The 27,084-nt window shown below is 39.3% G+C and overlaps 1 long non-coding RNA gene across 1 annotated transcript; it reads left to right on the top strand.

Annotated features, from left to right (window-relative positions):
- The first annotated feature begins 181 nt into the window (after window positions 1-181).
- LOC141372754 (uncharacterized) lies at window positions 182-26,684 on the top strand. The gene is made up of 3 exons (XR_012378154.1): window positions 182-251; window positions 17,596-17,690; window positions 26,450-26,684. It is a non-coding gene; the product is annotated as an uncharacterized lncRNA (long non-coding RNA).
- Window positions 26,685-27,084: the final 400 nt, after the last annotated feature.

Genomic DNA, 27,084 nt, shown 5'->3' on the forward strand with positions numbered 1-27,084 from the left:
GAATTGGCTAGACTGAGAAAGATCTCAGGGGCCATGGCCATAGGATGAGTAAATAAGCAAATATACAATATAAAACAGTATAATTGGTGTTGTAACAACTGGAGAACGAATCACACTGTGGGCTATGAGATCACTACATTCTAGAATTGCGCATTGTAATGGCCTTGGGAAGTAATAGAATAAATACTAAGTCCTAAACCAGGACTACCACCTGATTGTGCCCTACACAAAGGTCCCTGATGTGCAGGGTGGTGAGTAGTAACTCTCTCTGTGTTACACTAACCAAGCTATTGGCCTTCCGAGATCTGTCTTCTGACATTCCCAGAAAGAATTTTCCAACTCAGTTATATTGTCACATAGGTCAGAGCCATGAAGAGTATTGACTGAAATAATTATTTTAAGTGAGTGAACAACTTGATCTTTTTTCTTTTTGAAATCAATATGAAGAATAGTTGAAAAGCTGGAAGACCATCTAACCGTTAGTTCAATAATGTTTTGGGGGTGTTTGCATCAGAGAATTTATTTCTCCCATCTTTCTGGTTGCTAAATTTCATTTTATTTGCTGGATCTTCTTCCTATAGTCTACCTTCTAAATGTTGGAATTCCTCAAGGATCCATCTGAAATCAACTTACATTCTCTCTCTATGCTTAGTCCTAAATAGTCTCCTTCATCTTCTGGTTTTATATACTATCTGGTGGTCTTCATGCCCCTGATCCTGACCTTATCCCTCTGCTCCACTCCCGCTTTTCCAACTACCAACTCGTCTTCATTTGAATGTCTCCCAAGAAACTCAAGAATAAAATGTCCCAAATTGAAGTCTTGATTTATTTTCTCATTGAAATCTCTTCCTTCCTGTGTCTTTCCAATTCCACTGAATGCCTTTATCATGTATCTAATTCCTTATGCCTCAGACCTGTGAAGTCACTTTTGACCCTGCCCCTCTTGCAAACCTTATTCTCTATTTTCAATCCCCGTAAAGGCAAGTGGTTTTCAAAATGGGATCTGAGGAAAATGGGTCATTGCAAAATAAAAAAATGCTTCATGGTCTATGCAGAAATCCATGTTATCTTTCCATATCCTAAGAATATACTGAGACTCCCCCAAAAATGCATATGTTAAGGATATGAACACTTGCCTATTTTTAGAAAAATTATGATATCTGTACAATTAGTCATTGTGCAAAGTGCTTGGGACCTCCTACTCCTACATATGCATTTTTTAATCATTTGACCCTGTGATACTGTGATTTATAATATGAAATCTATTATTCGGTCTTCCTGTCTTTTCTGGCACCGAGCTCCTAAAACCCTTGGAATTTCCTAAGTGAAGAGAGACAAAGGTGTTTCTTACTATGTTAATGAGCAAACTTAAGGAGGGGGGCTGGCTGCCAGGAGAACCAGCTGTGTGATTAGAGAGTTGGAACTTTGAATCCCACCCCCTGACCTCAGGGGAGAGGAGAAGGTAGGGAGATTAAATCCATTGCCAATGGTCAATGATTTAACTGCTCATGACTACATAATGAAGCCCCCATAAAAACCCAAAGGCTAAGGTTTGGAGGGCTTCCGGGTTGGTGACTATATGGAGGTGCTAGGAGAATGGTGCTCCGTGGGAAAGCATGGAGGCTCTGAGCCCTTACCTCATACTTGGCCCTAAGTGTCTCTTCCACTTGCTGTTCAAGTTATATCCTTTGTAATAAACCAGTATCTAGTAAGTAAAATGTCTCTCTGAGTTCCGTAAGCCACTCTAGCAAGTTAGTCAAACTCAAGGAGGGGGGTCCTGGGAACCTCTCATGTGTAGCTACTCAGTATGAAGGATAGTTGACAATCTGGGCTTGTGAGAGAGTCAGTCTGAAGTAGAAGGAGGGTTTCACTAAACACCCGATCTGTAGCCAGTCAGTCAGAAGCACAGGTAATGACCTGGGCTTGCCACTGGCATTAGAAGTGGGGGAAGCGGTCTTGTAGGACTGAGCCCTTAACCTGTGGAACCTGATGCTACCTCCAGGTAGATCATGTCAGACTTGCTTGTTAGTCTGGTGGGGAAAACCCTCCCCCTCCACACACTGGAATTGAGTCCAGGAACCTAAAAGAAACTCAAAGAGGGTAATGCCAAATATCTGACAGAACTTTAGGTTACAGCACAGTAACTACTATGTAGAGGCCATGGTTGACAGCACAGTCTCCAGCTTTACGAGGATATTCTTGTGTTTTCATGATGCTCCCTGTTCATTGCTACTAAGAAAAAATAATGCTTGTTTAGTACAACTATCCCCAGAGAGTAGGTTCTCATTTGTCTAACCTAGCATATGGTCAATATAAAGTAACTGTTAAATTCTCTGACTACCAATTCAATTAGCTAGTGAGGCCTGAAGTGCTGTAATTAACATCTAACATAAAAGTCCTAAGACTATTACTGGGATCTAAACTGTAGGCCTTGTAAATTATTCAAAGACTAGTTAACAGTGACTTTGGTCTCCCTGCCCATTATTGAGGTACATTTTCCAGGTCAGACAGTGGGTCACAGAATGTGGTTTAGGAACAGTGAAAGGCCATTAAGTTTCTCTGTAGACTGTTTTCCTGCAGCATTCCTCTGTATAAAATGGTAGTGTCTCTACATATCATGTAATAATCATTGACATGGGGACAAGGACTCTACCATCCTGGGTACAGTGCTACAATTACTATTCTGTTCATTCATTACTATGTCTGTTCTTAGTCCCGTGTGACACTGTTCTTAGTCTCAGAGCCTTGTGACCTATTACTCTAGCATGAAGACTTGTTATGTCTTAGTATCTGCTAGGACAACCCCTCTTTCTTTTTTTATTTTTTTTAATTATTATTTTTTAAAGATTTTATTTATTTATTTGACAGAGACACAGCGAGAGCGGGAACACAAGCAGGGGGGCGTGGGAGAGGGAGAGGCAGGCTTCCTGCGGAGCAGGGAGCCCGATGCGGGGGCTCGATCCCAGGACCCTGAGCAGATGCTTAACAACTGAGCCACCCAGGCGCCCCAACCCCTCTTTATTTATACTGTTTTTTTCCACATTTCAATAAGAAATAGGTCCAATTTTCTTGCTTCTTTTCATGTCTCATAATTTTTGATTGACTGCTAGGCACTGTGTGTAAAATAACAGTAGAGAATGAAGTAAATATTTACACCTAAAAAAGAGAACGTTCCTTCTGTCTGGCCGCTAGGGTGGCGTCTGAGTCCTTGGACACCTTGGGTGGACAGCAGCCTCCAGTGCTTGCGCCTGAGGGAGGTCTCTCTCTTAGCTCACCTGTCCTGCCTCCTATCTTTTTCCTGAGTTCCAAAAAAGGCTGGTGGTAGGGCAGCCTCCCTTCATATCTGGGGATCCTAGACCATAATGCCAGCCCACATTCAGGCTTTACAATTGTGTTAGAATTTCCACAGACTTTTTACTCTCTCCTGCTGTGCACCGAGAACGCAGCAGCTGTGGGTCCTGTCTCTCCTAGGAGGGGCTCATCACTTTCTGGATTTTTGTTTGTTAGGTTTCTTTGCATCCTCAGCTATTGGCTGAGTTTAAATATGCAACATGATTTTCCAGATTGTTCTCATTACTAGGATGAGAATGCAGCATTCTTGCAATTTTCTCAATTGTGAGCTAAAGTGGAACTCCTTTATTGGTATTCATAACTCAGGTGGGCCCACATTGTCCTTTTCTTATCGAGTTTTGAAATCACCGTTATACCCTGCTCAGTTTACTCTTTTTAAATTTTCTGTAACAACTTGTGAAAAATAGGAATTCCCTGTTCCTTGAAAGTTTGTTGGAACTCATCTGTACAACTATCTCGGCCCTAATACTTGGGAGGTAGGAAACCTGACTTACACTTCTATTTCTGTAATGCTTATTGAGCTGTTAAATTTTTCAGTTGTGTGTGTGTGTGTGTGTGTGTGTGTGAATGTGGTATTTTTAACATATTTTTACATTATATAATATTTCAATTTATTGGTATATATTTTTTTAAGTCTCAGTTCTGGAAGACTGGAACACAGAGATAGACCAATCTAAGTCCCTGCCCTGTAGGAGCTAGTAGTTAAGACGGAGAGGCAGACGTATTGCTACTTAGAACTACATGTAACTACAAAGACAGGCTGAGTAGTAGGCTTCACAGGGGTAGCAAAGAAATCACATCTCACAAGACGAATTTATCTCAATCTAAGGTCTTTCCTTAATAAATAAGAAATTTAGCCTTATTGAACCTAAGGAGACTGACTGTCCATATAACAAAATTATAAGAGACTTGATATTTAAGCAAAGATGATCATTTTTTAATTCAGGGTAAGAACTCTCCTTTCCAGTGATGGACAGCTGTTAATCTGCTAAGCAGACCACACTGTGTCCTGGTGCTGAAGTACCAGAGGAAGATAAATTAGCCATTAGCTTGAGGTGACAATGTGGCCACCAAGTAAATTATCTTTAAAAAATATTTATCTATGGTTATTCTTTTTGAAATATTTTCATATTGTTTACTCACATCTCCTTTTTTCCACAAGCTTATCTTTCCACAAGCTTATTTTCTTAATCTAAGGAACCAGTTTTTGTTTTTGTTAATCTTCTCTATTTCTCTTTGGTTCTTTATTTCTTCGATTTCTGCAATTGTTTCTTTGTTTCTTTGCATTTATTCTGTTGATCTTTCTCCTAACTTTTGTTGATCACTTAGCACTTTCTTTTAATTTAAAATTTAATATGAAAAACTTAACAGATGTAAAAGTAGAATAATATAGTATGCTCCAGTAAACCCAACCAACTCTAAGTATGATCAGCTCATGGTCTCTTTTATTTCTTCTGTACCCTCATCTATCCTCCCTTTATTATTTTAAAGGAAATCTTAAACATTATATCACTTTATTCAAAAGTTTGAGTGTCATTTCTAAAAGATAATGATCTTTTAGAAACTTAAAATACCATTTTCACACATTTAAAAAAAAATCAAACTAATCCTGTAATATTATTAAATATCTAGTCAGCATTCCAATTTCTATATTCATCTCCTGTTATGTCTGAATCCGTACCCTGTAATTGGTTGATATGTCTCTTAATTCTCTTTTAATTTATAGATTCTTCCATCCTTTTTCTTCCTTGCAGTTTATGTGTTGAAGCAATCCAGTCATTTGTCCTGTAGCATCTCCCACAGTCTGGATTTTTTTGTCCGCACCCCGTCGTGTAAGGTGTTCTTCCGTCACCTGCACCTATTTCTTGCCTCATGTAGTTGAATCTAGAGATCTAATCAGATTTCAAGTTGATTTTCTGGCAAGCCTGTTTCACAGGTGGTGCTGTATCCTTTCACTGGGAGGGGCATAATGTCTAACTCTCTGCCATTTAGTGAAGTTAGCAGTCACTGATGAGCATTGCCTACATTCACTAGTTCTTCAGAGTTTTTAAAGTGATGATATTCTAACTTTATAATTTCTCCTTCATTTTGGTAGCTTGAATAGTATTACCATGGGAGACTTCCACTATCAGAAATTTGGTTATGTTAAGAATAATTCGATTTGCAAGCAGAGGTTACGTGCTTGATTTTTTTACCTATATAATACAGTTTTCAACAATAATGAGTTGGTTCTCTACCATCCCCCAAAGATGACTACTGAATTTTTCATGTTTTATGAACGTCTGGATTTAAACATATGATGTATTTGCATCTATATTGTAATTATTATCCTTGTTGATGTTCAAAGTGTCCCTGCTGTGTCTAGTGGGAACCTCTTCGAAGCAGCTTCTGAGTCCTGTTGGTATGACCCTAGTCGTCTTTGAGAATTTTTTTCTTGCTTTTATTTTTTAAATTTTTTGTTTGTTTGTTTTGTTGGGGTGCTGTGGTTTTTTTGTTGTTGCTGTTTTGTTTTGTTTTGGCAAAGAAGATATCAAAATGACTAGGCCATGAGAAAATGTTCCAGATTTACCTTGCACATATAGTCCCCAGATCCAGAATCGGCCATTTTCTCCAAAAACCATGCTTCCCCTTAGTGGGAATTGGTATTTAGAAAGCAAACAAGCTGGGTGCTTTGGTTACTGTTTCTAGGCATTGTTAATGGACAACATTTTTTGATAAACATTTTTGTGATCCGATAAACTTATTTAGATTATATGTTTACTTCTAAGTTCTGCTTTAGCCATATACTACAAAGTTTTACTACTACTATTTTCACTATCATTTCATTGTAACTATTTCTTAATTTTCTTTATAATTTTCTTTTAATTGAAATGTTGTTTGGCAACATGTTATTATGTAGTCACTGAACATGTGCTTTTAAGCTCTTTGTGTTGCCTTAATTTCTCACTGTGTTGCCTTATGGTCAAAGAACAGAGTTGGTCTGATATTGATAATTTGCAACATATAGGGGCTTATGTCATGGCCTAATAACAGTCCATATTTATCAATGTTTTCATTTTGATTTAAAAAAGTATAATTCATTGGTCCTGGTAATTTGGAGGAGAAGCCTAGGGGTGAATTCCCAAGAATGACTTCTCAGATTTCATCTGTTTTTACCTTATTCTTCAGCCCAGTGGAGCTTTTGTGCTGCCCAGTTGATACCAGTAGATATAGACATCAGAGACCAGGGCCACTATTGCCACTGATATCTGTGGTGAAAGGGCAGGCAATGATTTGGCCAAGGCATGTGGGAAGAAACTTTCTTCCAACTAAGCTTCTCCTTGCTGCCTCTGGTTGCCTTCGCTCCCAGGATCCAGCAGCCCATTACATACACAAACACCACACACACACACACACACACACACACAGATATATACCACATAATCCACATCTGATTCCCCCACCCCCTACACACACACACACATCACAACACACCACACACATACATACCATACCCCATACACACCACACCATACCACACATGCACGTATATCATACACACCCCACACACATATACACACACACACACAAACTTATATCATGTACACCATATACCACAAACCAGTTCAAGATAGATTTCAATCCAGCCTAAAGTTTTTATGGTTTCTTGGTTTCCTCTGGCTTCTTTAGATTCTCCAGCTTTGATTTTGACTCAGTAGCTTATGCTAGTTCATCATCATGGCAAGAAGCAGAAGCTTCCTCATGTCCATTTGTAAGCTAAGTTATTGGGTTAACAGCGTTTGAAAATTAAGTCAAAGGGGGCACCTGGGTGGCTCAGTCGTTAAGCGTCTGCCTTCGGCTCAGGTCATGATCCCAGAGTCCTGGGATCAAGCCCCCATCGGGTTCCCTGCTCAGTGGGAAGCCTGCTTCTCCCTCTCCCACTCCCCCTGCTTGTGTTCCTGCTCTCACTGTCTCTCTCTCTCTCTGTCAAATAAACAAATAAAATCTTAAAAAAAAAAAAAGAAAGCAAATTAAATCAAAGGCAGCATCTAAGACATTAACCTCTTAACTTAAATGTCATGTGAAATGGTCTTGAAAACCACATCAATCTTTAAGTCTCTTGATTTAGGGAGACAGGGGACTCAGACTATTGTGAAGTCATAAAAATCTTCAGAACTATAGTATTTCCAGAAGCTCTTAAGAAGGAAAAGGAAGATAGCAAAATTAGAGATGTGAGCCTTTGTGTCCATGAAAAGATGTTTTATTTAATGGGGAGGGGGTGGGCAACATTGTGGAAGAGAAACAAATTTGGAATGTTCTAATAGTAAGTGTTAAGAAAGATCTAGCCAGGGGGACGCCTGGGTGGCTCAGTTGGTTAAGAAAGACCTAGCCAGGGAGCCCCTGGGTGGCTTAGTTGGTTAAGCAACCAACTCTTGATTTTGGCTCAAGCCATGATCTCAGGGTCCCCAGATGGAGCCCTGCGTCTGTTGAGCCTTGTGCTCAGCAGGGAGTCTGATTCTCTCTCTCTCTCTCTCTCTCTCTCTCCCTTTGCCCCTCCTCTCACGTGCTCTCTCTCTAAAATAAACACTTAAATCTTAAAAAAAGAAAGATCTAGCTAGGCTTTCATTATATACTTAGCTAAATTTCCTAATATTATTTATTGAACAATGCATTCCTCTCTAATTACACTATGATTCTTTCTTTACCATATAGCAAGTTCTTACATGATTTAGACTGGTCTGTTTAGCTGATATACCTATTGAACAATTCATACCCTTGTTTAAATCAGCCATAAAATATATTTTAATATGGCAAGTCCCCCCACTTTATTATTTTCAAAATATCATTCATTTTTTTCTCATCCATTTATTATTCCAGAAGAAAAACATGAGGAACACTTTGTCTTTAAACTTCTCAGTTAAAATAATCTTTTTCTTCATAGTATTAGGAGTAATTTCCATAGTGATTAACACTTTGTCTATCAGTTTTAGTCTATAAGATGTTCCAGGTGCTTTTTTTGCAATATATTTCTTCCTTTCAAAAATTAGTTTAGTCAGAAAAATTATAGCCATTTTTAAGTGAGGAAACGAACGTTCAGAGAAATAAGTAGCTTGTTCAGGGTCACAACATTAGTAAGTCGAAGAAATAGAATTTAAATCCAGATATTTTTACTTCAAAGACGTTATAGTCTTCCTTGCCCTGATTCACACCATACTTTTCAACTGGTAAAATAAATAATTGCTTTATTAACTTATTTTGTAAGGTATGTTTTTAAAATGAAAGACAGTTACACTTAAAAAAAAAGAGAGAGAGATGCCTAAAGGAAGGACTGGTTGAAAAGGAAGTGTCTGAGAATGGGTCTGTGTTCAATGCCATTGGCAAGCAAATGCTACATGTCTCAAGGACAGCAAACATGCCCATTAAGTATATCCAGTACATCCAGTTGCCATGCTCCATTCCCTGATCTCTTTTCAATGGCCTTTGTGTCTTGCTCCCAAATTCCATTTATATGTGCTTGGTTTGATTAAAAAATGCAGAGGTAAATAAACATAATGATGACTGAAGAATAAAGATAATGAGCACTATCATTTTCTAAGGCATACCGTGTGCCAACTCTTCAATTAATTACTTCATCTAATCCTTATTTCTCTCAATTTACACATGAGGAAACTCAGCCTCAGGAAGACTAAGTAATTTGCCAAAAATTAAAAAAATAAGTAAAAAGTCCCAGCTACTAAGTTGTGGAAATGGAATCCAAACCAATATCTGACTTTTTTCCAATTGCCTTAGCATGAAAAAAGTTGGGGTAAAATGGTGATGTTATCAACTGTAAGTCAAGTTGTAAAGGCCTATCTAACCCATCAGCTTATTTTGAGACACTTCCAGTCACAGGAAGTGACAAAAAACCAAGCTGAGTGCTGAGTCTTCCTCTCATGTTTCCAGGCAAAACAGTAGCCAAACCCAGAGGTCTTCTTGCTCAATAAAGGGGAAGAAACAAAGGAAGAAATCCGGAGCCAGAATGAGCAATTAGCTAATGGTGCATTTATGTACTAGTAGGATGTGATCCCTTCTTATGTTCTCAAGAAGAACTTGTCTGTATTTGCCTAAGAGCACTTCTTTCCCCATATCTAAACCCTAGAAACACTAGATCTGACCAACATAAGCTATCTTTGTAATTTCCTAAATAAATACCAAAGTTAGGTAGGAGTCAGGGCGGCAGGAAGGATACTACTCCAGCTGGTTAAAAGAATACATTTTTTTCTGCAAACCTAGCAATAATTGCTCAACAGTCCTTCCCCCATTAGACTGCAAGGTCCTTAAGAGCAGCAGTAATAACAATTAACAGTTGTTCACATTGTGCTTTCTCAAGATAGGCTATCATACCGAATCCTTACAACAGCTCTGGGAGGTCGAATATATTATCATGGACCTTTTGAAGTTGTTACAAATGCAGTACAGAGAATTCAAAGCAAACTGCCTGAAGTCACAAAGGTGGTGAGTGGCAGGTTGTATTTGAATACAGTGAATAAGCTAGGGAACACGCTGGGGTCTCGGCAACATAGGGAAGTAAGAAAGGGAAGGAAGCTAGGACTGGGCCATCATGAGCAGAGCTACTACCTGTGGGAGGTTGGCTCTTGGCAAGGGGAGATGGTTGTCAGGGAATGTTCCTAACGTGGATATAATTTGGATCATTTTTCCTTCAGTGAAGTATTTAGTAAACCTTCTAGTGTCATGCTTACCGGTGGCTAACATAGTATCTGCAACATGGTAGACACAGAATCAACGTTTAATGAACAAATCAGTTGGGGATAGTTGCAATAATGCAAATGGAGACCCGGGTAGAGTCTCTCTTGCTACATATGGTCTTCGTGTGAACCCTATGTGTCTTCAGCGTGGTCGAGCCCGTAGTAGGACATACGAAGGGTTTTCCTGTTGAGAAGATTTGGAACATACAAGAACAAGTGTTGGTAAAGGAGTGGGCACAAATGTCAAGCTGGGAGCATGCTAGTATATAGTAACGATTAGGAAATGGAGAAAGAAAGGGTAGAAAATGAACTTAATGACTTTGCAAAGCTTGAGGAAATTAGACAAGTAGTTAAAGAATATAAACACATTAAATATAGAAAAGAATTTAAAAAAAACAACAACAAGATTTAACAGTGTGTTACTCTTCTGTGGCTGCTGTAACAAAGTACCAAATGGGGTGGCTTACCCATAGCAATGGAGTGTATCACAGTCCTAGAAAGTAGAAGTCCAAAATCCAAGTGTCACTGGGACCAGGCTCCCTCTGAAGGCCTTAGGGAAGAACCTTCCTTGCCTCTTCTAGCTTCTGGTGGTTGCTGGCAATTCTGGATATACGGTGGCTTGTAGACCTCTCACTCCGGTCTCTGCCTCCATTGTCACCTAGTTTGGGGTATTTTGTCATGGCAACTCCAGGACACTAGCACAGACTCTGGTACTGAGTAGTGATGTGCTACTGTTGAAAATAATTTAAAATGTGGAGGTGGCTTTGGGATTGGGTAATGGGTAGAGTCTGGAAGAATTTGGAAGCACATAACAGAAAAAGTTTAGATTACCTTGAAGAGACATGTGAAAGATGAAGGAGTGAATGTGAAAGAAATTAGCCATAGCTACTGTCACATGTGCTGTAGAAAGTTTAGGACATGGGAGTTCTGCTCTCTGGAAGTTGAATGAAAAGGGAGCCTGGTACTCTCATAGACTGTGGACACAGCTACCAGAAAATCCAGCTGGAAGATTACTAAAAGAAAGGACTCCTGCCAGTATCCTTGGTTGTCAGACTATTTTACTGAAAATAAACACAACTCAATATATATGATGTGGAAAGAGAAGTCATGCATGCATCAAGTTCTCATGTATCGTATCTGTTTTTAGAAAGCACACCCAGGTCTTCTTGGGTGTCTTCTCTTGTTCCCATTTAAATTCTAGCATTGAACAGCACTGTGGAATGAATGGGAATTTTTTGCTCCATTAAATTTCTGGGGTGTTCATGGAGGTTCCCCCACACTGGCTGATTCTTGAATGTTTCCAGCCCTGAATGAGCTCCAGTGGTGATTTAGCTCACAGCTCCTTGTAGTTGTTTGTTCTCTGTAGATCTACTTTGTCTGGCTTAATGGAGACTTGCCCTTATGAATACAAAGCTTCTATTGTAGATGAAAACTCAAGGGGACACAGGCCGGTTTCAGCCACTATTTCTCTGCAAGTTCTCTTATTTCTTATTATCCTACTTTGCAAAGTCCAGCTGCTCTATCATCTTTTACTTTCATATCTGTCTTCTGACCTCAGCAACACCATGGTGCTGTTTGTGGTTCTCCACCTATGCAGCCACAGGAAGTGTCCCCAGGGAGAGAGATTTCATCATCCTGGGGCCCACCTCACTTGAGTTCATTCTCTTGGTAATCATAAGTCTGCACTGCCAGTTTTCCAACATCTAAAATAGTTATTTTGTATACTCGCTCCAGTGATATAATTGTTTTTGGCAGAAGCCTAGACCATTACAAGCTACTCTATCATGGCCAAAAGAAGGATTCTCTGAGAACATGTTTTAAATTTGTTTCTTGCCTTGGGAGTAACTGGAACATCCAGTTAGTATAAATTTAAATTTCAACCTGGAAATAATTTAATTTGACTCCTACAGTCTCAACCAAAACAGGATATCTATCTTGTCCTCTTCCTGTGTTGACTGGAACATTATTATTTCTAGAATATTCTCTCACTGAACATGGAACCCTTTCAGCAGGGGAGGTCTTTTTTTTTTTTTTTTTTTTCCCCTTCATTTGTTGATGAGGGTTAAAACCTAAATCCCTAGATGATGGAGTCTGGATTTCCCTTCCATGATAGTCAGTTTCATTACATAGTTGCTCTGATTTTAAGTTTCTTCCCCATTTCTGGCCCCTGTTTGTATTTTGAGTTGAGTTATACCTTTAAAAGGATATTTATTACAAATGGGCAGGGTATGGGGAAAGAGGGACTCCCATGAATTGCTAGTTAGAAGAGTTCATTTTTCAATCCTTTAGGGGAAATTTTTACAAAATCTATCAACCTTTCAGAGGTATATACCCTATGATGCCAAAATATATTGCAGCACAATTTACATTAGCAAAAGTTTTCAAACAATTTAAAGGTCAGTCATTACAGAACTGGTTAGATACCCTTTCATAGGCCTATGACATAGCTTAAAGAAAGAACGAAGATATTTTATGTTAGGATGTGAAACTATCTCTAAACTCTATTGGTAAGTGGAAAAGGCACAATGAATTATAGCATGCACATTTTGTGTTCTATCTGAATAAAAACACAGTACAGTTGACCCTTGAACTACATGGGTTTGAACTATATGGGTCCATGTACACCCAGGTTTTTTTTTTTTTAATAAATACAGTATGGTACTGTAAATATGTTTTCTCTTTCTTACAATTTTCTTTTTTTATTGAAATATAATTAACCAGTATTATATTCGTTTCAGGTGTACAATATAATGACTCAACAATTCTTTAGATTTCTCAGTGCTCATCAAGATAAATCAACTCCTAACCCCCATTATCTCTTTCACCCATCCACCTGCCCACCTCCCCTTTGGCAACCACCTAGCCTCTGTATTTACAAGTCTGTTTTTGTGTTTGTCTCTTTTTCTCTTTGTTTTGTTCTTAAATTCCACATATGAGTGAAATAATGTGATATTTGTCTTTCTCTGTCTTATTTCACTTAGCATTATACCATCTAGGTCCATCCATGTTGTTTCAAATGACAAAATTTTATTCTTTTTTATGGCTGAATAATATTGCACACACACTCACACACATCTTTTTCCATTCATCTACCTATGGACACATGGGTTGCTTCCGTATCATGGCTATTATAACTAAATCTGCAATAAACATAGGGGTACATATATTTTTTCAAGTTAGTATTTTCATATTCTTTGGGTAAATACTCAAAAGTGGAATTACTAGATCATATGCTAATCCTGTTTTTAATTTTTTGAGGAACTTCCATATTGTTTTGCATAGTGGATGTACCAGTTTGCATTCCCACCAATGGTGCCTGAGGGTTCCTTTTTCTCCACATCCTCATCAACATTTGTTATTTCTTGTTTTTGATTTTAGCCATTCTGACAGGTGTAAAGAGATATGTTATTGTGGTTCTTATTTGCATAATTCGTGATGTTGAGCATCTTTTAATGTGTCTATTGGCCGTCTGTATGTCTTCTTTGGAAAAATGTCTATTCAGGTCCTCTGCCCATTTTTTAATTGAACTATTTGGGAGGTTTTTGGTGTTGAGTTGTAGGAGTTCTTTATATATTTTAGATATTAACCCCTTATTCTTGTGATTTTCTTCACAACCTTTTCTTTTCTCTAGCTTACTTTATTGTAAGAGTACAGTATATAATACAAGAACATAAAAATAAGTGTTAATCAGTTATTGATGTTATCAGCAAGGCTTCTATTCAACAGTAGGCTATTAGTAATTAAGTTTTTTGGGGGGTCAAAGTTATATATGAATTTTTGACTGCATAGAACTTCATGTTCCTAACCTCTGCATTGCTCAAGTGTCAACTGTATGTAAATACTTTACTTTTATATGCATAGCCTATACCTAGAAAGATGTATGACGATCTGGTGGTTTTTATGATTTCTGTGTAAAAAAGCTGGGTAGATAGGCATGAGGGCTGGGGAAGAAACTTTACTATAAATGTTTTGTGTATTTTCTTGTTAAACCATGTAAATATATTAACCTTTTGAAGAAAATGCTATAAAACAAAAGAAGTTGTTATGTTTTATCTACTATGTCTACATGTTCTGGAGTTTTTGAGTTATTGATTCTACTGTATATTCAGAACTGGAAGTCTACGACCTTCCTAATCACAAACTCCAGTATTCTTCTTTTTCCCAGTTTTATTGAGAAATTATTGACATATGATATTGTGTAACTTTAAGGTGTATAATATGATAATTTGATACATGTATATATTGTGAAATAATTGTCACAGTAAGATTAGTTAACACCTCTATTATTTCACGTACTTACCATTTTTTATGTCGGGGGTTGATGAGAACATATATAATCTACACTGTTAGCAACTTCCAAATATGTCATACAGCATTGTTAACTATAGTTAGTATGCTGTGCACTAGATCCCCAGATCTTATTTTTCTTATAACTGGAAGTTTGTACCATTTGACTGTCATCTTCCATTTCTCCCAATGCCTAGCCCTTGGCAACTACCATTTTACTTACTGTATTAGTTTGTTTTTTTTTTTTAGATTTCACATGTAAGTGAGATCATACCATATTTGTATTTCTGTGTTTCACTTATTTAGTTTAATGCCTTCTTTAGCTCCAAAATTTCTATTTGGCTCTTTTTTTCCCCCAAGATTTTATTTATTTATTTGCGAGAGAGAGAGAGAGAGTGCATGTGCACACGAGTGGGGGAAGGGGCAGGGGGGGAGAGAGAGAGAGAGAGAGAGAGAGAGAGAGAGAAAGAATCTGAGCAGAAAGCTGAGAGAAAGCTGGGCATGGAGCCCAATGTGGGGCTTGATCTCATGACCCTGAAATTACAACCTGAACTGAAATCAAGAGTTAGATACTTAACCAACTGAGCCACCTAGCTGTCCCTCTATTTGGTTCTTCTTCTTTTTCTTTCTTTTTTTTTTAAAAATAATTTCTGTCTTTCTGTTAAACTTCTCATTTTTTGCATGTATTGTTATCCTGATTTCACTGAATTCTCTCTGTGCATTTTCTTGCTGCTCACTTAGCTTCCTTAAAACAATTTTGAATTTTGTATTGGGCAAATCACAGGTCTCCATTTCTTTGGGATTGGTTCCTGGACAATAATTGTGTTCTTTTGATGGTGTCCTATTTCCTTGGCTTTTCATGTTCGTAAAGGCTTGTCTTCTGTCTTCACATTTGAAGAAGCAGCTGTCTTCCTCCATCTTCACTGACTGGCTTTGGGAGACAAATACCTTTGTCAGCCTTGTTAGAGATTCTGAGGCTTTCTCAGAGCTTTTCTATGCCCCCACTTGCTCCACACTTCTTGTGCCCTCTTGTGACAGAATTCCTGAGTTTGCATTCCTTCTCTCAGTCCTACAAGGCCAAGCTAGAGCTGGCAGCCCTCCATTTTTCCCCCCTAGTATGATGCTAAATGTTCAAGTTTCTTCCCAGGCCCATAGAGTCGGGCCAGCTCTCTGCACATGCTCACTATTCATCTGTAAAGATGCTCCTGCTGTCACCTGGAGCACATCCAGGGAGCCAGCCATGGGGTGGAGGTTGGAGGGGTAAAGAGTGTGAAGTGGTTTTGGTGCTTGTGGGCCAGTGGCAGAATCTGCAGGCAAAGAGTCCTCAGGGGCTCCTGGATGGCCTTCCTGATGGAGATGGTGACATGGTTGTAGGACCAGAATCCCTGTGATATCCTCCAAGAGCCCTGCTGTTCTCTCAGCTTCTCCCTGCCCACCAGGTACACAGTATGCTTCAGTATTCTGGATGGGGCAAGAGAAAGATGAGACTCCTTGGCAGCTTCCCACACACGCTTTGACTTTCCTGCACAGGAGGAAGCACAGGCTGAGAAGGTGTTCTCAGCACTGATCCATGCTGCCTTGGGCGAGGGCAAAGTGAAACTGTTCCTTTGACACTCTTCTGTACATCCAGTCTCCAGCATTTTTTGCCCCAGTGATGTACTGGATCTTCTCCATTGGACTCCTGCGCTTCCACAAAAGCGCTCTCATCCGTGGGTGTTTCTCTAAATGGGTGTTCTTCAGGGGCAATATGGTAGAAAACTCTTCTTCTGCCATGATGATGATGGGTATCTCTTTACTATTCTTTCCAGCAAGGAAAGCAGGAACAAAACATAAGTGCTAAATTTTCCATTACTTCAGATCCACTGAAGAGATTCTGTTTTTTAATAGCTTGTACAGAAAAGTGTATGAGGGGCTTGATTGGCAGTGAGAGCAATCCATGGGGTGATATGGTTGTCTAAATGTAGAATGCAAACATGGGCTGCAGTAGTGGAAACACAGTGCCTGGAATAAACCGGCAGTTAGTTCTATTTTACTGTTTACTGATTAGACCAGTCATAAAGTAATGTTTGTTTTGATTGCTATTTATTACGGGGAAGATACATTGTCTTAAGGCCAGTTACCAAGAAGCAGATTCTGAAATGAAGACTTGTGTGAAAGTGGTTTATTAAGGCAGTGCTCCGAGGAATACTGATGAGGGAGATTGCCTAGCAGCAGGACAGGAAAGAGGAGGGAGCCAAGCAGAGGACAATTTAAGTCCCACTTCAACCTGATTCTACAGGGATGCTCTCAAATGAAAGAGAGACTTCAAAGTTGCCCAAAACTGAGAGAAGGGAACTAGGCATTCAAACTTCTCCAACTTTGTGTTGTTGGCCAAAGGCCCTGAGCATGGGCAGTAAACTTCCAGACACACTGCTTCTCCACTGACCCACAAAAGGGTCTCCAGCAGGCCAAGCACAGTCCTCTGAGAAGCAGGACTAAAGGCAGGGAAGGGACACACCACAGTAGATACATAAACCATGATAGAGGACTGATTGAGCTGTGAAGTATTTGTGCATGATGCTACAATATTCTCAGGGAGGAACAAATATCTTCAAATAGTGTTTATAGAAAGGGGTTAAATGTGTCTGTGTGGCCTCCAGATATTAGACTAAAACTTCTAGATGGAAGGAACCTCAGAAAGGTTAGAAATTCTCTGAACATTTTCAGCGTTCCCTATAGATGTCACAGCCTATGTCTGTGGTGGGAGCATCTTTGTATTCTGTGATATTTGGGGTCATCCTACCAATGTAGTAGTGAGTTAAGATGTGGTTTTCAAAGCCCCCAAATTGTGAGCAAACCAGACAATCAAGTGGGCAGATTTGATTCTCTGAATATATTTTAAGGAGAGGGAAAATATCCTGTTAGCTACAAAATATTAAACTCCCCCCCCCAATTGGACTTTTATTAACATAATGCATTCTCTTATCAGTTATTTTCTCTGCAACACTGTGCATCCCATGTTCAATCTTCTGGAACAGTTTAGGTCCAAATAATGTGGAGCTAGAAGAATAAAAAGAAAAAGAATTTAAAAACCCACTTTTTATCCTCCTGCTTTCTTGTTTGCTGTGCTATGCAATAGGTAAATGGAATCAAATTAAATCTCATGAGGAGACCATTTACCCACTCTGAAGACCATCTGAGAAAGAACTTTCAATCTTTTATGCTCTCTTTCCTCATTTTTTTTTTTTTTTAGAAGAAAACTTTCTACACCAGTGAGCCTGTAAACATAAAATTTCAGGTGTGGAGAATGGGCCTCTAAGGAAAGATTTGAGGGACTTTGGCAAAAATGTAAGTAAAGAACCCTCACTCTGATCAAAGATGCCAAGTACCACTGCTCTGAGGAGACTTTACCTTTAAAAATTAGGCAAATGGGGCAGTCAGAATTTGAGAGAGACAAGGACAACCATTTTCTGTTTCTAATGGTCCATGTCCAATCCTTCAAACTGAGGCTTTATCAAAAAATTTTTTTTCTAGAGAGCAGAAAATCCTCACTAGCAGGAGCTATTTAAAGGCTCTGGCCTTGCATTGAAACTGCAGATTTGGCAGTAGCAGGTTTCAGCTGGATTTTCTGGGCAGTAAGTAATGCAGCAGCAAATTTACTCTTTTTAATATAATGGCAACAGTCATTGGAAGGAATGGGAATGACTTCAGGCAGTGCCAAATTTTAAATGAAAAATCTAACTATAGCTGTTCCTTTCACTCTCTCGGAGAGCTCTGAATGATTGTGTGGGAAGCAGGGGTGAAGGGTGACCTCAGCAGGCCTGCTTTGGAGACTAGCTCGAGGGAGAGCTTAGGTCAGCTTGCCCCACACCTGGCCCCCAGGGAGGATTTGTGTGTGACAATGGGAGCCGCAAGGAATTGAAAAGCAACTTCACTGGGCTGAACCCTTTGTAGAGTGGGTATCAAGGCAGGGAGGTTTACTCTTTGATCTCTGAGCCCTTGAGAAAGAATCACTGAGTTATAAGGTAAGTACCTAACTTAGTGCTTAAGCCAGGCAGTAGTCTCTCTCATGGGCCTTTCTGGATCCCATACTGGGCAGGGGTGAGTCACTGATGGAGCAAAGGGGACAGCCCCATGTGAATTTATAATTTTCTAAGTGAGGGGAAACAGCTGCTTCCTTTCAATGGTGTTATTCCCCACCCCACCCCCCCACTCAACAACCTTCTATTCCCTGACTTTTGATCTCCATTCCACCTTAAAGATGATTTTTTATAAAAGTAGACTTCTTTGTGCATAATAATGTATATCTCAGGTAATCCCAACAATTTTTCTTTTAAAGATTTTATTTATCTATTTGACAGACAGAGACAGCGAGAGAGGGAACACAAGCAAGGGGTGGGAGCGGGAGAAGCAGGCTTCTCCGCGGAGCAGGGAGCCAGATGCGGGGCTCGATCCCAGGACCCTGGGATCATGACCTGAGCCAAAGGCGGACGCTTAAGGACTGAGCCACCCAGGCGCCCCTAATCCCAACAATTTAAAAGTAGAGTTTTGGAGCAGTTTTGAGCTACCCTGGAATTACGACATGTCAGACAATGTCTAGAAAACTCACAGGATAGTGTCAGCAAAGACTTCTTTGTAAGAGGAAAGGAAACTTTCTCCCCTTGTTTTTAGACCTGGTCTTTGAGTTTTGCCCTTGGGGGGCTCAGTGCATCAGAGATGGGCCTCGTAGGAGACTTTGGTGATTGCCATTAGCAAGTGACAGAGGCAGTGTCCACCTGGGCCCTAGGCAAAGGGCCAGTGCTGCCAGGAAGGTGCAGGAACGCGGCCAAGGCACGGAAGAAGCAGTGATGTCAGACGTATCTACAGCTGAGGTAGCCGCGGCAGCAAAGTTGCCGCTGGAAAGCGTTATGTGAGATACTCTAATGCTTGGGCAGAGGGAGATTTTCAGGAGTTTGAAGTACTGCATAAGCGAGTAGAGGAAAGAGCCCCCAAAATGTGGGGGTTTTTTTGTTTTTTTAAAAACATTTTATTTATTTATTTATTTGGCAGAGAGAGGGAGAGCACAAGCAGGGGGAGCAGCAGGGGCAGAGGGAGAAGCAGGCTCCCCGCTGAGCAGGGAGCCTGACATGGGGCTCGCTCCCAGGACTCCGGGATCATGACCTGAGCCGAAGGCAGCCGCTTAAACGACTGAGCCACCCAGGCACCCCCAAATGTTGTTTTGTTTTGTTGTTGTTGTTTTTTTTTTAAGATTTTATTTATTTATTTGACAGAGAGAGACACAGCGAAAGAGGGAACACAAGCAGGGGGAGTGAGAGAGGGAGAAGCAGGCTTCCTGCTCAGCGGGGAGCCCGATGTGGGGCTGGATCCCAGGCCCCTGGGATCACAACTTGAGCTGAAGGTAGATACTTAACTACTGAGCCACCCAGGAGCCCCCCGAATGTTTTGTTTTTAATGTGAACCGATTTATACTATCAGGTTGGTGAAGTCGACTAGAACAAAGCCATGTTCCTTTTGAACAGTGTCCCTTGCGTCCCTCGACACAGTTGAACCAGGCAGCAAAACGATCCACAGCCTTCGGGGAACAGTGGGAAGCAAGCAGAAAAGACAACCACGGGACAAATGCGGATTCACAGGGCTCTCAGCCGCCCCTCTGCAGGCGAGTGGAGCATCACAGCAGAGAGGAGCTCTGAGTTCAAAGGCCCTGTGGTTTCACACTCGAGAGGGAGAAATGTGATTGGAAGGGCTATTCCCTCCATCAACGTGGACACAAACAGGAGAGCCAGCAACCAGCAGTGGATGCGGCTGCTGGACGCGGGTGCCCAATCAGTCCTCCCTTGCTTGCAAACCCCGTAGACACACCAGATTCTCTTACTTGCTCCACCCACCCGTGCTCTCCCTGGAGATGCGAAGTGTGCCAGGGAACAGCAAATGAAAACGCCTCAAGACTGGTTTCTCTATAAAAAGGAGAAAGAAAACATTTTTGGGAAGCAGCCAATAACCTATGTAAACATCCTAGCAGGTGTTTTTTTGTTTTTTTTTTTTTAAGATTTTTAAATTTATTCGACAGAGAGAGACACAGCGAGAGGGGGAGTGGGAGAGGGAGAGGCAGGCTTCTGGCTGAGCAGGGAGCCCGATGCGGCGCTCTATCCCAGGCCCCTGGGATCACGACCTGAGCCGAAGGCAGACGCTTAACGACAGCCACCCAGGTGCCCCTCGCATGTGTGTTTTAAGTTTAGTGTACAAATAATCCATTCTTCAATCCGTGGAAGAAAATATGTCAAAGACTGTTTCATCATTCTCAGCAGATGCCTAAAAGAATCTCATGTTACTTCTGTGAGACATAAAACATCATTTTTATGTCAAAGTGTGCACCCAGTAGGCCCTCAGGAAATATGCGGTGGAAAGTGACTACAATTCACTGAACACGCTTGACATACTTGAACTTCACAGTGCCCTTACTGTCTTCCTTTTAGAGATTTTGCAGATAAAGTTTTTATAGATGAAGATTAAAGGGATTAACATCCAAAGGGTCAATTTAATAAATAATAGGGACAAGGGAGACCATGAAAGATAAATTTAGAAATACTTAGAACAATGGATCAGCTCACAAATGGCTTTTAAGGAGAATTATTTTTTTCAAAAATGAAAATACATTTTTTTCTGATTGTTAATGTGTGCCTATAGCTAAACTTCCCCCAAATCCATAAGGTTATCCTAGATTAATTCCCAATATTTCAACAATCTCTTAAGACCTAATAGATATACTTTGGGTGGGGATGATGCACTTAGAGATCTTGAAGCACCAACCACCCTCTTTCCAAGTTCAGCCCCACTTGCTAGGCTTTAGAACTTGATCTTGACTCAACTAACAAGTTGAAATCTTTGATCTTTCCTGAGATCTTTGAGTTTTTATGAATCTCTCTTACTCAATTGAAAGAACAGGCTATTTTACAAAAAGCGTAACACGTCACCTTGGTGGAGGTGAACACAGCTGGGGGAAAAATAAAGAGTATGTTTATGTGCCTCACCCTCAGTCATCTCTCCAAACCATCTCTGCTGCAGGAGAATTACACCACTCGCCATTCCTACGGGAATAGGATATTTTTGTTTAAGAGTCTGAGAAGCCAAAAATAAACTTTACAATAAAATCAGCTCACACATTAAATTTCCTTTGGTGATGAAAATTGTCTCAGATGAATTTACTAAACAAAAATTACCTCAAAGAGAGTATAAATAGGTTACATTACTTTACAATACAGTATTAGCTTTCTAAAAATGAGAATGCTAGCTAAGCAAAACTATAAGTACCATGAGAACTTAAAAGCTCCCTGCAATATTGATATACAGCTGACCCTTGAACCACATGGGTTTGAACTGTGCAGGTCCACTTATATGCAGATTTTTTTTTTTTTTACTGAAAATGTATTTTCTTCTTTGATTTATCTTAATATTTTTCCAGCTTTATTGTAAGAATACAGTATATAACACATATAACATACAAAATATGTGTTAATCAACTGCCTGTTAATAGTAAGGCTTCCAGTCAATAGTAGGCTATTAGTAATTAAGTTATGGGGGAGTCAAAAGTTATACATGGGTCTTTGCAGGGGGGGCTCAGCACCCCCAACCCCAGTGTTGTTCAAGAGTCAAATGTAATATGATTTCAACTATGTATTTTGATATGTATATTGATAGATCTTTACTATATGCTAAGCACCGTGCTGAGCACTTCATATGTATGATCTCATTTAATCTTTACAGCAACCCTATGGAGCAGGCATAATTATCTCCACTTTAGAGGTAGGGAGCTGAGACCTAGAGAAGTTTTAAAAAATGCCAAGATCACAAAACCAATAGGTGCAAAGACCAAAATTCAAAACCAATATGACTCTGTCCTCACCGACTTGATCACTGAGCCATTCAATGTAATGTTAGGCTGCCATGTTGGTCACTCAGTGTGTAACAGAAGTTTTTCATTGTTTTTCATTGCTGAGCATTTGATTACATACAGTTTGTTTATCCATTTGCCTGTTGAAGAACCTTGGGCAGTTTCTAGCTCAGGGTTCTTAGAGGGAAAATGGTGATAAGCATTCTTGTGCCAGTCTTTTTGTGGATGGATGTTTTCGTTCCTATAGGGTAAATATCTAGAACTGGAATCACTGGAGTAGTGAAGGAATGTTTAGTTTTATAGGAGAAAAGCCAGATTATATTGCTGTACATAATCAACAACAATGTGTGAGTGCTCTGGTTACTCTACGTGATCACCACATTTGGTGTTGAGTGTTTTTGACTTTTGGCATTCTGAGGAGCATATAGCGGTATCTCATTCTGCTTTTCCTTTACATTTCCCTAGTGACTAATAAAGCTGAGCATTACTGTAAAGCTACTGTAATCAAGACAGCATGGTGTTGGTGAAAGTATAGACATATTAATCAATAAAACAGGATGGAAGTCCTAGAAATAGGCACACACAAATGGAATCAACTGATTTTTAACAATGGTCCTAAGGTAATCAATGGAGAAAGGGTAGTTTTTCAACAAATGGTGCTGAGCAGACACCCATGTGCAAAAAGAAAAACCACCTTGTATCTAGACCTTGTGACATATACAAGAATAAACTTAAAATGGGTCATAGATCTAAATATAAAACCTAAAACTGTAAATTTCTAGAACACAATGAAGGAGAAAGTCTTTACTACTTTGGTAAGGCAGAGTTTTTCGATATGACACCAAGAGCATGATCCACAAAGGAAAATGAATTGTAAATTGGAGTTTATCAAAATTAAAAATGTTTGTTCTACAAAACTCACTATTGAGAGAATGAAAGGAGAAGCTACAGACTGGAAGAGTATTTGCAAATTGTATTTCTGACAAAGGGTTTTTATTTAAAATATATTAAGATATCTGAAAACTCAGTAATAAAACAATTCAATTTTAAAATGGTCAAAAGAACTGAATACACACTTCATCAAAGGAAAAAAGAATGGAAAGCAAGAAAAGATACTCAACATCATTTGTCACTAGGAAAATACAAGTTAAAACCACAAAGAGATATACCACTGCACATTTTTAGAATGGCTAAAAAATTAAGCACCAAATGTTGGCAAAGATGCAGAGTGACTAGAAGTCACTACATCCCTAGTAGGAGTACAAAATGGTACAGATATTGTGGAATCACTATAGTAGGGTTTTTTTAATTTGAATTTTTATTTTGCTATGAATTTAAACTTACACTTATGAAATGACCCAATAATTTTCTTTCTGGATATTTATAAATGTGCAGTGAAAATCTTATGCAAAAATCTGTATGTGGATGTTGATAGCCGATTATTCACACTTGCCCAAATTTGGAAACAACTTGGATATTATTCAGTTGGTGAATGTATAAACAAACTGGCACATCCATAAAAAACAAACATGTGTGAGTTTTAACTGCAGTTTGCTAACCATAAGTAACCAGACCGAAAAGGCTACATGTTACATGATATGACTTATATGCCATTCTAGAAAAGGCAGAACAATTGGGAAGAAAAACAAACCAATGGTTAACAGGGAGAGTGAAGGGATTGTCTGACTACAAAGGGAAACATGAGGGAATTTTTAGGATAATGGAATTGCTTCATAGCATGACTTTTATGGTAGATACTCCACTCTGCATATGTCAGATCCCTTAGGACTGTCCACCACAGAGAGCAAATTTTACAGCATATGAATTTTTACACATCATCGATGTGTGGGAAAATCACAATAAATACAACCTATAATAAGTGAACCTAATCATATTAAATGTGAAAATGTTACCACACAAAATGGAAATAATATTTTGACTGGCTAATGTAAGGCAAAGGAGAAAAAAGAAACACAGACAAATATTTTATTCTACTTAGAACATTCGTTTCTCACAGATCTGTGGTTTACCAGTTCTGACGCTATTTTTATACTAGATTTGAAAATTAAACAAATATATTACAGATAATGAGAGCCAGGTTTTTCAGTGTTAGACAAAAAGATTATACATAATGCAGGGAGTGGGAGTGGGAAAGTTAGAATAAGCCAAGAGGAGTTTGATTGGAATCGTAAGTATCAATATGGATTCGTGTTTTTGTTGTGTGTGTGTGTGTGTGAGTTTTCATATGGCTAGATAAAGAAATATAGATGTGTTTATGCATGTGTTTGTGTGTGTGTATATATAAATATATATCTCCAAACTGTCTCCTGAGAATGTCTAGAAACAATGAAATCTTAGTAACAATCTATCTAGCATCCACATGATGGTTCCTAAATACCATTCTCAAAAAAAAAAAAAAAAAAAAAAGGAACCAAGGAATTGAACTAGGTTTAGACATGAAAATTCAATGAAATGTGTGATCCTGGCTTGGGTCCTGGTACAAAAAAAGCCTCCTTGGAGAAGCAGTTGGTTCCTGGCTTGGGGCAGGGAAAGCACAGGATCAGCCTGGATTATCTTTTGGTGCCAGAAATAAGGAAATGCTCCCAAAAGGGTGGGGACATGTCGAAAGGGCACAGGAACCAACTGGAAAGAGTTTCCAATAGCCAAAGCTGAACTTTTTGAGCAGTAAAATAATAATAATACTGTATTATAACCCATAGAATTAAGTAAATATCCATGAGTTTGTACTGATAAATCTATTTAACTGAATAAATAAATACAAGTGAGGGAAAGAATAGCTCTTCCTTTCAAAATAATTCCAACTGATCAATGCAGAGGAAGGAGGGAAATAGAAAGTTACTAGTACACCACGGCCTAATTGTTGTAGGCAGGATGCAAAAATTAGTAGGCAAAAGTTTGAGGAGAAACGGTATTTTCATTGCCTCCAAGAGTCTCCCCCAAGATCCTTATTCGTTAAAAAGGGGAAAATAGTAACTTTATAGTGGGTAAACTGCTGACACCACCTCAGCCCAGTTAACACTGTTAGCAATAGATCCATACAATGTATCTTATGAGTATCATGTATCCCCTGATGTTCTGCATTGAGAAGAGTGCATAAATTCTGTGGTATTCCTGCTAAAATACATGACGATGATCCAATCATGAGAGGACACATCAACAAACTCACACTGAGACATAATTTACAAAGTAGCCGGCCAGGACTCTTTCAAGGTCGTAAAAGACAAGAAAGAACTAAGGCACCCTCAGAGATTGGAGGAGACTAGGGACACAGGAAAACTAAATGAAATACGGGCTGGATCCTGGAACATTAAAAGGACGTCGGTGGAATAGCTGGTGAAATCCAATTGCCTTCTGTAGTTCAGGTAATAGTATTCTACCAATATGAATTCCTTTGTATAATTGTACTATGGTTATGTAAGATGCTCACCCGAGGGGAAGCTGGGTGAAAATTATATGGGAACTCTGTGCTCTTTTTGCAACTTTTCGGTAAGCCTAAAGTTCTTTCAAAATTAAAAAAAAGCCCCGTCTGACCTAATATTGAAACTTCAATCTTTCATGTAATTTTATCCCTCTGGGCCCCCTTTTCACTTTGCAGCCTTTGGCAGCTAGAGCGTGGGAGCTGGGCAAGGGGCAAGAGGTAAGACTCAGCAAAGCACTAACTTGACAGGTATGCAATACTCTGAATTTAATACCACCTGGGTGCAGCAAATGATATCCAAATACTGCTTCCTTTTTCTCATCCTTTCCTCTCTTGCTTTTGTGCAAAAATCCTCCTTGCTGGGGAACTCCAACTCATTTTCTGGCATGGGTAGCAAGCTCCAGATAATCACTGATGGCCGCTCCCCTTAGTGGCTACATCTGACAGTTCATCTCTAGTGTTCCTGGAGCTAAGGTGGATTTACTCCTGGCAGGAAACACTCCCTCACGGAGGTCTCCTTCCCAAGATGGCTCCAGGCCAGCTCTCTTCCGTTCTCTAGGAGATATTCACGTTGCTGCCCGTTCCAAGGTGTAAGACCAGAAAGATAGCAGGATTTTGCCTACTGGTCCAGACCTAAATATTACAGTGTTGCTATTTTCTTCTTATGCGTCTCATCTCTAACAACAACAAGGACAACAACAAAAGTACATTTAAAAGCTAGTAAGAGGTAGTAGGTGGAAATTAATTATAACATACTTAATGAAAAATTATGTTGATCAGCTTTTAGTGTTCTGTGCTATTTTGAGCACACCTGCAAACCTGTGACCAAAGTTCCTGCTGCTTCCTGTGTCTCTGTCCCGGGGAGTCCTGATCACCCACCATTTGCTCAGAGATGCCTCATTTCTCATGGAAACACGACTGACTGCTTCTTCGCAAACATCCATGCTTAGAGCTCACTGCTGGACAAGCTATCCGGGGGATCCTTTGTAAATTTTTAATCACACTTTTAGAAATGTAAAACTAACATAATACCAATGGTAAGACACATTTTTCAAAAGAATAAAGTGTCCATATTTCTACATTCCGATATAAAGATTTTAAATTTTGGCATTATCAGCCTGTGTCCAGAGGCAATCATATTGTTATATGGTCATAATTATTGACATGAAAGGAATTTTATAGTTTTTATTTTTCATTTAGCAAATCATAAACATTTCCCCATCTACTGCCTAGTCTTTATAATTTTTAATAGTTGCATAATGTTCTAGCTAGTGGGTATTGTGTAATGCATTAAGCTGTATTTTCAGTGTTGGTCTTTTAGGTTGCTTTAATTATTTTTTTATTATGAATGGTTGCAATAACATTAGCCACTTGTGGATCACTTTTGGGTTTTTTCAGGTGATTTCCTCAAGATA

Source organism: Callorhinus ursinus, unplaced genomic scaffold, assembly GCF_003265705.2.
Source record: "Callorhinus ursinus isolate GAN/ISIS: 27379988/994484 unplaced genomic scaffold, GSC_fseal_2.0 scaffold5, whole genome shotgun sequence".
Taxonomy (NCBI): Eukaryota; Metazoa; Chordata; class Mammalia; order Carnivora; family Otariidae; genus Callorhinus; species Callorhinus ursinus.